Source organism: Berghia stephanieae, chromosome 10 (genome assembly GCF_034508935.2).
Source record: "Berghia stephanieae isolate SIO BIC M18660-M18661 chromosome 10, UCSD_Bste_1.3, whole genome shotgun sequence".
NCBI classification, from domain to species: Eukaryota; Metazoa; Mollusca; class Gastropoda; order Nudibranchia; family Aeolidiidae; genus Berghia; species Berghia stephanieae.
Genome location: NC_088369.1, coordinates 29,996,357 through 30,009,643, shown reverse-complemented (window position 1 = coordinate 30,009,643; position 13,287 = coordinate 29,996,357). Strand labels below are relative to the sequence as shown.

General features: G+C 34.9%; 1 protein-coding gene across 3 annotated transcripts in view; it reads left to right on the top strand.

Moving 5' to 3' along the window:
• Positions 1–866, top strand: part of LOC144980953 (uncharacterized) — an 85,745-nt gene extending 84,879 nt beyond the window's left edge. For all 3 annotated transcript variants that reach the window (XM_078928951.1, XM_078928950.1, XM_078928952.1), the window contains one exon: positions 1–866. This exon is cut by the window's left edge and continues 1,855 nt beyond it. The gene's annotated coding sequence lies outside the window, so the exon portion shown is untranslated.
• The last annotated feature ends 12,421 nt before the right edge of the window (positions 867–13,287 follow it).

The window sequence follows — 13,287 nt, the reverse complement described above, 5'->3', positions numbered from 1 at the left end:
ATGTGGAGTTCTGTGTGCTTATTTTATGCGCGCATGTGTGTATACATGTGCTTGTGTGTGTGTGTGTGTGTGTGTGTGTGTGTGTGACGGTGTGTGTGCGGGTCATCACACCGGAAATGCATGTAAAACAATGTTAAGCACATTGAGCATTGTACAATTTTGAACATTGTCTGTACAAATATAATTTCTTATTATTATCATTATTATTGTTATTATTATTATTATTATTATTATTATTATTATTATTATTATTATTATTATTATTATTATTATTATTATTATTATTATCATCATCATCGTCATCGTTATCATCATCATCATCATCATCATCATCATAATCACCAGCATTACCATCATCGTCATCGCCGTCGTCGTCGTCGTCGTCATCATCATCATCATCATCATCATCATCATCATCATCATCATCATCATCATCATCATCATCACTTTCGTTTTTTTTTTCATTGGGCAAGATTATTAACCCTCAGTTTGCTTACTTGGACAATATGGGTGCATCAGACATCTTGTTTGCTCTATATTCCTTCGTAGAATGCCGATGAGACGATATCTTATGATGTTGTGGCAGAACGACATAATTAATAATAAATTTTAATAATAATAATAATAATAATAATAATAATAATAATAATAATAATTATCATCATCATCATCATGTCAGATCATCACGAATAATGTGTAATAAGTGTGTAATACGAATGTGCTGTTATTATTTGTAATTTTTTGTTGGATTTACTCTCAATTGGATTTTATACTGTGATAATTGTTATATCACCGTGCACCCTTTTAAATATTTTAAGAAGATTTTTAACCATCCTGCTTTTAATAAAATTGATTTTTAGAATGGATTCACCAGCCATTTTATCTGTTTTTTATACTTTGTTCACCGTGCCATACAACTATTTTTTAAAACTCATTGAAGGTCGAAGGGGCGGACGAAGAAAACAGATAACGATTAATGATCAGCTTTGTCGTCAACCACCAGCACACCAGAAATCACCGAGACCGTCACCCATACTCATCGGGCTTTTTAAACATGTGAATGGCTGTAATGAAAACAATAATGACGAAGATCATAAAAGTGAATAGTAAAAATAAAGAAAGAAATGCAGTCATCGGTTGTCTTAATTCTCTATCAACAAATAGAAAAACTCTTAGATAAAAATGATATGATAATTGAGAAGGGCATTGAAAATCTTTGTTTAACAGAAACGTGGCTAAAATCCAGAGATGCGTTTCCACAGGCAGAAATGACACCAAATGGTTACTCAATCAAATCATTTCTACGAATCTGTCCTAGTGGAGGGGGCATTGCATTCTTGTAAAGAAATATGAAATCTGCCATTACAACAGGAAATATACTTGAGTCAAGTTTTGTTACATTCGAAGCGGCTACTCTCCGCATTCAATCGTCCTCGCAGCATCTAACTATTGTATGTGTGTATGGCCCCCACCCCTCACCTCACCGAATAAGATAAACAAATTCACAAGGTCAACATTTATTGATGAATTGACACATTTTTAGCCTATTTAAGATCTACAACTAATACACCTTTCATCATTACACGTGACTTCAATTTCCGTGCTCTGATTCCAATAAGATGAAAACATTATTGGAAACATACACCTGATACAACTAATTGACACCTCCACCTCATAAAACGGGACATTGTTTATATTTACTTATAGTAAGAGAGGAAGACAGCCCGCCTTAAGATATAAAAGCTGCGTTGCGTTATCTGATCAATTTTCGCTCACCTTTCAAGAACATGTACAATCAAATAATAGACCAAAAACGAACAATTTTATCAAGACCAAAAAGTCAAATTGATCTCCATAAATTTAAAAGAGACATTGTAACATTTCAAGTCAAGTGAAAGTACATCGGCACGTAAATTATGCATTACTTTGCAAAAGGTCCTTGACTACTATTATCCACTCTGGGAACGCACTGTCACTGATCGCCCAAGCGCGCCACGGCTCTCAGATGAAATTCGAGCAAAAAACTTGAGGTCTACCGAGAAATATTTTAAGACAAGAGACATCAATTTAACATCGCCACCCGGAAGGCAAAACGTCAACACTATATTCGGCAATTAAGGAAGACAAAGACATGTAAAGAAATGTTTGCTGTCACAGATGAACTACTACATAATTCAAAATCGTCAAAAATGCCAACAGGAATTGACAAAGACAAATGTGAGTTGTTCGCTTTTATAATACCCACTAAACGTGCTCAAGCTTTACAAACTTTATTATCCTATTATATAACTGATATAATTTACAATCGAAGTGATTATTCGGCCGTACGGCCGAATAATGAGAAAAATTATCCGACCGCATCGTTCCAATTTTTAGATCACAAGAAAAAAGCAAGCGGAAGTCATCTGGCGGAAATGTGATATGGGGACGAGAGACTGGGTACACTGATAGTGTGCTCTTAAAATCTACACCTGTTCCCTATTTGAACTAATTCCCATTTTGTCTTACTTATTCTCGGGTGCTTTTACTGTAATTCTAGAACTTATTATTATTCCATTTTCTTTTTTTTTTACTGGCGCCGAAATGACCTAAATGCGTTGCAAGCGCCATAAAACCATTGAATACAAAAAAAAAAAAATGTCACGGTTATGTTGGCCTTACCTGACGTCCGAAAGATTTCCATTTTTGTGGGCAATTATTATTATTATTATTATTATTATTATTATTATTATTATTATTATTATTATTATTATTATTATTATTATTATTATTAGTAGTAGTAGTAGTAGTAGTAGTAGTAGTAGTAGTAGTAATAATAATAGTAGTAGTAGTAGTAGTATTATCATTATTAGTAGTAGTAGTAGTAATAGTAGTAGTAGTAGTAGTAGTAGTAGTAGTAGTAGTAGTAGTAGTAGTAGTAGTAGTAGTAGTAGTAGGAGTAGGAGTAGTAGTAGTGGTAGTAGTAGTAGTAGTAGTAGTAGTAGTAGTAGTAGTAGTAGTAGTAGTAGTAGTAGTAGTAGTAGTAGTAGTTGTAGTAGTAGTAGTAGTAGTAGTAGTAGTAGTAGTAGTAGTAGTAGTAGTAGTACTAGTAGTAGTAGTAGTAGTAGTAGTAGTAGTAGCAGTAGTAGTATTTTAGAAAGAGATGATAGAGGGAATTAAAATGATTATCTCTATTAATCAACATCTAGTTGCAGATTAAAACCAAAACAAAAGAACATGATCTTTTATATAGAGCAATATCCACAAAGCGCTTTACAAAGGGTCTCTCACAAACATCACTATGTGCGTAACACGTAGGACGTGACAAGACGCCTATTAGGCGATATTACATCTTTCTAACAGAGACAAAGTTGTTTACGGCCAGTTATTCATTTTACATCTGAGTACGGTGAGAGAATGTGAGTGAAGCGCCTTTTCCAAGGACTCAACTATGCCCCGAGCGGGACACGAACCCAGGACCTCTGATCCGAAAGCGAGAGTCATAATAATAATAATATAATAATAATAATAATAATAATAATAATAATAATAATAATAATAATAATAATAATAATAATAATAATAATAATAATAATAATAATAATAATAATGCTGAAAACTTATATAGCGCTATAACTCCGAGATACCAGACTCTAAGCGCAAAAATTACAAATTTACTTTGGCTGAAACATAATCATTCACACACACACAAGTACACACACATACACACACACACACACACACACACACACACAAACAACACACTACACAAACCAAACCTATCTTGCTTCTCATACCATCTACTAAAATCGAAACAGATGTTTTAAGAGAACGTTTAAAAATAGACAAAGATTCTTTTTCACGAATGCTCTGCGGTAAGGCGTTCCAAACAGAGGGTCCGAAATGAGAAAAGGATCTCATTCCAGCATTTTTCCAAATTCATACCACATAGCCGCATAATATTAGATAAGATTACAATTACAGAAACCTTAAAAATATCTAATCTCTAAAACAATTGATTGGTCGAATTATATAATGGAGTGGCGCACGGGCGATTAATTTTTATATATCATAGCAACATACGCCTGAATATATTAATAATGAGATAAGTCATTGCACCGTACGGTCGAATAATGAGAAAATTAATTGTGTCAGCGTGCGGTCGAATAATGGGAAAAATTATCCGACCGTACGGCCGAATAATGGCAGCCATTTACAATTCGCTCCTCATAGATACGGTACCGAGCAATCGTTAAACCTTAAACCTTAAAAAGGCCTGAGCTCAATATCAACGAGTTAAAAAATTATCGTCCTGTCTCGAACTTGCCCTTTTGTCTCCAAAATTATAGAAAAGGTGGTCTTGAAGCAATTGTTAGATCACATTGAAGCAAATCATGAGAGAGTCATCCAATCGGCATACTTACTTACTTATCCGAATCAGAGACCACCTGAGCTCTAGCCCTTCGGTCTCGTGCCATGAAGTAGAGGTTAGACGTCTTTTGTAGTTGTTCCAGGTGACTATAACGTGTGTTATTGATGCTTGGATTTGGTGGGAGGAATGTGCATCTCAGATCTTCAAGAGGTTGACATTCAAGCAAGTGGTGTGATACTGTTTCATTGGGGTGTTGACATAGGGGGCAGGAAGGGGATGTGTCTTTTGTAATTTTGCTTAAATGGCTGTTGAGCGGTATGTGTTGTGTTCTTAGTTGAAAGATGATGCTTTTGCTGGTGTCTTCTGCACTATGCTATTCCACCGCGGAGTATTGCGCTCCAGTGTGGGGTAGAAGCAGAAACGTTGAGAAGGTGGATGTAAAACTTCGCAAGTCGATGAACATGGTGTCAGGAACGCTAGCAACAACTCCAAGAGAATGGGGCCCGATAATGGCAGCGATCCAGCCCCCCGATGTCCGGAGGGAGACGATTACGGGAAACTGGCTGAGTAAGATCAAAGAGAGAGGGAGTGGGGATACCCCTCTGATGCGCATAATGGGCGGCGCCCCCGTTTCGAGCCGAAATAAGTCCCGGCAACCCTAGTACGCAGAATCCCTGACTACGTCTAGAGCTGCACATACGAGATGGAAGCCGGTTTGGAAGAATTCAATCCCTCGTGGGGGCGGGGACGTAACCTCCTCTAAGCTTGGTGAGAAGTTGCCAGGCTTTGATACCAGTAAGAGGAGACACTGGGTGACTGCGAATCGGCTTCGGTCGAGGAGCTGCCTCACGGCCAATGCGCTTCATCGGTGGGGTCTTTCTACCTGTCCAACATGTACCCGCTATGGGCAAGAACCTGAGAAGGCAGAGCATCTAGTCGAACGGTGTGTTGTGACGATGCTACCCGGCGGGTTTGCGACGGTGCACGAATGCGGACCAGACTTTGCTGATTGGGTCGATCGTCATAACATAGTAGTGTGAAAACCATAAGAGGCTGCTTCTGAGCTTATTTAGGCTATCAGTCTTTACAGGAGTGGTCATATGGGAAAACATACATCTACCCGTGGTGCTCATTGCCCACCTGTTCATCCATTCTTCTCTCTTATTTGTTTTGTTTATTTGTTTCGCTGTGTCTAAGGATACTGGAATTGACGGTTGTAAAAGTGTGGATCCGAGTCTGGCTAGTCTGTCTGCATTGTCATTTCCTGGTATATATGAATGTCACTGTATCCACTGGAGAGATAAGTCTATTCTGTGTGTTGTAAGGAATTCATCTAGTTGAGATCTTAAACTATTGAAGGTTGAGGAGAGTTTATCTGAATCCAGAGCTTGGAGAACCGATTTGGAGTCCATGAAGATGACGGTGTTTTGAAGTTTTGAAGGGTTTAGCTAGAAAACAGAAGAGAGGTGTCGCAGTGAGGCTTCTATTGCAACTGCCTCTGCCTCGTAGTTTGAGCAGGAGCTTCCGCAAGAATTATGGATTTTATCACAGGTTTTATCTGGGTATTCTACTACAAACCCATACCCAGCATTTTTATTCCTTTGTGGGCAGATCCATCTGTGTAAACATGTATCCAGTTGTCTGTGTATTCTTGTATTGTCTTCATTGCTAATGTTTGTATATCTGATTTGTTTTTATTTCTGGTTGTTTCTTCTAGGAGGTTAGTCTTTATTTTTGGAAGTGTTGGTTCGGTGTATGGAGGTTTTTGACTGATTAAAATAGATTTTTCTCTGTTTCTGGGAGTCTGTGTCTTTCGTTCAAGTTGTTAGCAATGTGTAGCAGGGATGTTTGTTTGTCTTGTTCTTGGTTTCCATTTCTCTGCCAGAATTCTGTTTGGATGGTTTTCCTCTTTTCGTTTGTATCTTTCAACCATTTCAAGCACTGCTGATTCTCTGCGAAGTCCAAGTGGTTCCATATCAGTGTGTATTTTACATGCTGCTGTGGGTGTCGGTCTCAGGGCACCGGAGATGAAGCAAAGGGCTTGGTTTTGTACTCTGTCCAAGGTTTTATGTGTATTTTTACTACTTACATTTAATCGGCATACAAAACACGACACAATACTGCAACTACACTTTAAGGATAACGGATGATTTACTACTTGAAATGGACAATAGGATGATTGTCGTTCTTGTCCTTCTTGATTTATCTGCTGCCTTCGACACGATCGACCATAAAATCCTTGTCGATCGATTTCAAAACAGTTTTTGAATTAAAGGGAAAGCCTTAAACTGGATTCAATCTTATCTGACATATATATAAGTCATGTGAGCAAAATGATCTAAGTCATTCGTTACTTACCATCGCAATGTGTGTACATGATATAAAAAATTGGATGACAACAAATACATTAAAGTTTAATGACATGATGAAAAGACTGAAATTGTCATTTTAGCTCATCTCAATATTACAAATTCTATTGGAAATATCACATGTAACACAAATGGCTTGAGTAACAAAGTTTACTCCCTAGTTAAAAATCTCGGCATCTTTGACTTGACTTACTTGACTTAGATGCCTTTCGCGTCTCGACCGAAAGATCGGGTCGCCTTGGCTGTTTCCAGTATTTCCTGTGTGAGGTGTCTCCAATATTGCCGGTCCTCTGCTAGGGTTCTCAGATTTTCAAGGTCCCCTGCCGTTATGAGACTAATGCTTTGTCCAAGTGTTGTGAGGTTTTTGTTTAGGATCACAGGGAGTGTTGTGATCGGTCTTCCTCGGCATCTTTATGGATGAGAATATGACATTAGACCGGTACATAAAACTCTTTCTCAATGCTTAAATTCAAAACTTAACAGAATTGGTAAAATTAGAACCCTACATAGAAACATGGGTGAATGAGTAATTAACAGCGGGACAAAGCATGGAGAACTCTTGCTGTTTCTAATAAGAGCCACCATCAAGCCTCCACCATGCAGTGTAACACCGGATGCTCTGATTTTTTATTTGTTTTATTTGTTTTTCAAAAAATTGTATCTTTTGTTTTGGCCATACACTGATATCTTGTGGGAAAGTCATTAGAAAACGTCTTATGAGAAGTATTGAATGAATACTCATAGGTAAACCTTTAAACAGACGTCTGATGGCAAAAGCATTCACACAATGTCCAAATTATCAAAGTGGATGCTAATTATCTGGCCCAAGGAAAAAAAATGAAAGTCTTCGAAATTGAAAATGAGATATGTAGAATGACAGAAGACTGGCTTATTAGACAAACCCATCCATTTTGATTTCCACGGTCTTTCAATGCCAATACAAGCGGACCGCAGGTATGCTTAGTCCATGATAACAATTGGAGTCTGGTAAAACAATAGCATTGCTCTTTCGCATTTAAGAAATTACATCTGAGAGACCCTCATATATTGAATTTTACTGTCATTTACTCTTGCGTATAGTTTGCCGCTTATATGTTTTACAAAATCAATACTTCAATTTATCCCCGTCGTTTAAAGTTGTAAAATCATGATAACATCTCATCCCAGACACGATCAACCTCACAGCTATCAGATAAAAATTCATATTATATGAAAGAAATGAAAGAACAAACACAAAATCCAATAGTTTAATTATCGTGACAAATTTATTTTTAGACTAGAGTCAATTTTTTAGTTCAAGAAATATACTAATACGTATCTTTAAAAACACATCAAAAACATAAAAGGTTTTAATTTGAAGACATGTAAATGTCATTTTAGACTCAACCGTTAGTAAAAGTATCGTGATTGATGGAGTAAATACATTTGACCGTGGTTATAGAGAACCCCTATAACGCCCAAGTTGACGAGGTATTTAAGGCTGTTTCCTCGAATCAACAGATCGCGCAGATTTTACCCACTTTGAAATCAATCGTAATGTTTGACAAATTGTGTAATGTTTGTCCCTATCTATGATCGTCCTTCATTATAAGATATGGTGGCTGAAAACAGTAATAAACTCGTCCAGCTCCATTTAGACTGAATAAGTAAGAACCTCTTATAAGTCCGTCCCAAAATATTTATATGCAAATAAATTCATTTATATCAATCTGAAACAGTCTTCTTTGTAGAATTTAATAAATTTGCCAAGACTGGTCAGATTTCATTGGGCGTACAAATAAATTTTGCATGTTAATTAAACAAGCAGGTATTCAAACTAGTATATACGAACAAGGATGCCCTGTCCATGAATTTCTCAGTTTTTCAATAACAATATCATTTGAATACAATGCAAATCACTTTATTATTATTTATAATATTACATACCAAATTGATGCCCATGAGCAAACGTTATCATAACAAAGAGTGCTATACCAAAACGAAATAACCAAAGAATCGTGGGCATTATTCAAGAACAACAACAACAACGCGCCATAGTCGACCTCGGACGGAACGCTCTTCAAGGATTTCCTTTAGTTTATCATACGCGTTTGAGTGAATTAACATTCTCTTCACGTCCTCACAATCATATAAATAACCAACGACACAGTGTAACAACTATTAGATAGATTGGATGGGTGTGCGCGCTTGTTTGTAAAGGGATTATGAGATGAAATGAGGATTGTTTTTTCAATTTCACACTGTACTTTTACACGTATTAAGTTCACCGACGTCACAACAAAATGCATTTAGTCTAGATAGGCAACAAAATCTAAAATACCACAAGTCAAAAATATTAGCGATGCTTGTGACAGGTAAAATATTCCTTAATTCCCCTTCAATGAAAAATTGATTGAACTTGGAGCGCATGTATTTTGAATAAAGCAATGAGATTCGTAAAAAAACAAAAAAAAAATAAAACAAAAACAAAGAGTGCCACATGATATAAACAGTTAAATACATTTATACAAAAGTATATAAAAGCATTGAAAAAAAGATATTAGTGGAGTTGAACACGATTTTACGAACTTAAATGTTTCGCCTTGATTTATTGCAACGTAAAATTATATAAGAGTCAATTAATTGGATTTGCAGACCACAAAAAATTAGGTAGTTAAAAACAGCAAAGAAAGTAAATGAAAAAGAAAATAAAGTGTTGCAAATGGGCAAGATGTCTTATGCGTTACATTGGTTGAATTCTAAATTTTAGAAATAGAATTGGAGTACAATCAAGTTTGAACTCAATTTAATTCCACGTGTTACCGATTTGAGGGCTAAATCTAAACTAAAAGGTTCGTGTAATATATACAATAGTGTTGCCGCGACCGTATATACAAAATGTAAATATGAATATTTCATGAAGAATATGATATCTACATTACAATTCAATGTACTGATTTAAACATTTTAAAAAATGGCAATGACGAGCATTTAATTTGCGATTCAGTAATTATTTGAGGTGAAATGGTTGGATGAACATTTATTTATTCTTATGTGTAATCGGCGCTTGACACATACATCAAAGAAAATTTAAAATAACACTGATATGATAATAAATTCTCATTCCTCTTCAGCTCTCCTGAAACATAAAGGTCATAGTAGAGTTTAGAGAAAAGGTACCAAATTCGAAAATATACCAACATATACCAATTGTCAGGCAAAGACACGATATACCCGCCAAAAAGAACTGAGCGTATAAAAACTAATAGTTATTATATATTAAAATCGCTAAAATTGTAACAACCAATAGAAAGTGAGCATCTGTTGTCTCAAAGAAAGAAACATACATCAGCTAAAAGATTCATGAACAAAGATAAGGGGCAGACTTGATAAGAAAGCTTTATTAGTACATACTTGGAGGACGGACTGAATAGTGACCATTGTCAAGTCAATCAAGTGATCACATTCAAACAGCTAAACGTGCCTAAATGAGTCACATTCAAGGATGGTGGTATCTATCAATAATATGCAGTTGACAACACACCTTTATTGTAAGTTCTTGTTTGACAGCCAGTCTGTTGAACAATTGATACAGTTGATCCAAAACACGTAGATTTGTATGATGGACAGCTCTTTGTAATTAGTAAGTATTTGACTAAACATATTTCTCTCTCTCTCTCTCTCTCTCTCTCTCTCTCTCTCTCTCTCTCTCTCTCTCTCTCTCTCTCTCTCTCTCTCTCGCTCTCTCTACCACACAAATAATAAGAATAATAAAAAGTATCAGCTATTTAACAAGAAAGTTAATACATTTTAAAACTATTTGACAGATTGGTTAAAAATGTTCAGAACATATGGTAATATGTATGTATGTATGTACGTATGTGTGTATGTATGTATGGCACACACCGCAAGTTTTAAAATAATAGTATAATTTATACCCTGAAAATATGAAAACCCGATTTTACTATACCCATTATACGATAAAACCATATCGATTAACATGACACCGTACTATTCATATTCTTTATCATAAAATTACTTAGGTCTCTATAAGATTCTAACTACAATTGTAGACCCTAGGGATCGAGGCTTGCTTCGGGACCCCAGACACTTAAAGTCATAACATTAGGCATACCACGTGCCATTCCACAAGGTTATTTTATACTTATTTTACCAACCCATAGTTATTCTTGACCAACCCAGTCATATGACGCTGGCGGAAAATCTAATCAGTGCGAAAGAAAGAAAGTTGGTTGAATGATACGGTGACCAAAGGCGACGGGTGAATCCAGTTAAATGCTGTACCTTACAGCATAACTTTATTATAGATTCCGGAGGTAATTATAAAATAAAACTGATAAGACTCTCTTTCAATAAACCTGACAATCAAATTGAAAGTGATGTGTAACTTTTCATTATACTATGTTATATTTTCATTGTATTATCGTAAAATCCTTGGTGATGAGGGAAATCTGGGGCCCTGACGACCGAGGTCTAACCCCCCCTCCCCCTCCCCCATTTTTAACCTACATTAGATTTCACTTTATATGGATCCTGCACGTACCTAAACTGTTCCAGCTTGTGTTGCAGCTGATGGATATATTGCGGTGTGGCTTGAAAGTCTGGGTATATCAGAATAGTGTGCGTTTTTTAACTCAACATATCATACCCAAATCAACAATATGTTTTCAAGCGCGATGTTATTATGGCTGCAAAAGGTATATTTGAGCCATGAGACCTTCAGTATCGATGTGAAAAGTGTCTTTTTGCCCTTATTTATTAATGTAGGTAATTCCTGATAATCTCGTATTTTCGAATCTATATTTAACTAAAATGTACCATCTTTATCAGACACACACAAAGATATTAACCCCCAATTTGCTCACCTGGACAACATGGGTGATTCTTGTTGTCATCAGACAACTTGTTTGATGAATTTTCTATATTCCTTTGTGGAATTAAATGAGCGTTTATATAGCGCAATATCTACTAAATGTGCTCAAAGCGCTTTACAAGGGATCCATGGCCAACAGCAACATTTAACATGTAGGACGGGACATTACGCCTTTTAGGCGACATTACAACTTTTTCCGGACGGAGACAACGCTGTTAACGGCCAGGTACTCATTTTGTACCCGAGCACGGTGAGAGAATGTGAGTAAAGAGCCGTTTCCAAGGACTCAACTATGCGCCGAGCGAGGCTCGAACCCAGGACCTTCCGATCTGAAAGCGAGTGTCATACGACAAGAACACATAACCGCACATGCCGAGGCAACGACATGTTATGATGTCGTGGCGGAAGGACATAATTTGAATTTAATTTATCAGAAACAGCTTTCGATGCTTATTGGTTGAAACGCTTTTTTTTCTTGATTCTACATAAGTAATAATTGGTAAACACATTTTCCAAGCATAAAATGACAATAATGTTGAAATAGTATCAACACTTCCATTAAAAAATTTACATTGATATAAATATATATATATATATATATATATATATATATATATATATATATATATAATATATATATATATATATATATATTTAAAAGCACCATTAACAGGATTTCATGTATCCTTGACATATCAATAAATAATAATTTGTAATTGCTATTTACAATCAATAGTACAATAGTATGGTATATATAATCACAATTCTTTTGTCACATCAAATTAATGCAAGACCACGATAAGAAATGACATAGCCGTCGATCATTTATCTTTCATCTGTGTAAACTAAAGTTCAACTGTCTTATTTAGTTGGCCTATGTGTCCATTATTCCTTAACGAGATAATTAACAAACGTTTCTCTCAAAATAATTCTATTTATCATCCATTGGAGGCTGAAATGTGACTACCAAACTCATGTATTCAGTCACAGTCCCTTGAAGACAAAACAACTTTGCCATGTCGTATATTTCTTATCAATCAAATAAAACAAAAAACAAAAAACAAAACAAAAAACAAAAATTAAAATAACAAACTAATAACAATATGATAAGTAACATAGAGTTAATGGTAATTGAAATTTTAAAAAAAGATCTGATAATAATGATTGATGATAATAATGATAATAAATAATAATAAATAATAATAATAATGATAATAATAATATAATAATAATAATAATAATAATAATAATAATATAATAATAACTAATAATAATAATAATAATAATAATAATAAAACAATAATAATAATAAAATAATAATAATAATAATAATAATAATAATAATAATAATAATAATAATAATAATAAAATATATAATAATAAATATAATCATAACAATAATAATAATAACAATTATTATTATTAAATAATTATCTTAGTAGAAGTAGTAGTAGTAGTAGTAGTAGTAGTAGTAGTAGTAGTAGTAGTAGTAGTAGTTAGTTGTAGTAGTAGTAGTAGTAGTAGTAGTAGTAGTAGTAGTAGTAGTAGTAGTAGTCGTTTTTGTAGTATAGTAGTATAGTAGTAGTAGTAGTTTAGTAGTAGTATAGTAGTAGTAGTAATAGTAGTAATAGTAGTCGTTTTTGTAGTAGTAGTAGTAGTAGTAGTAGTAGTAGTAGTAGTAGTAGTAGTAGTAG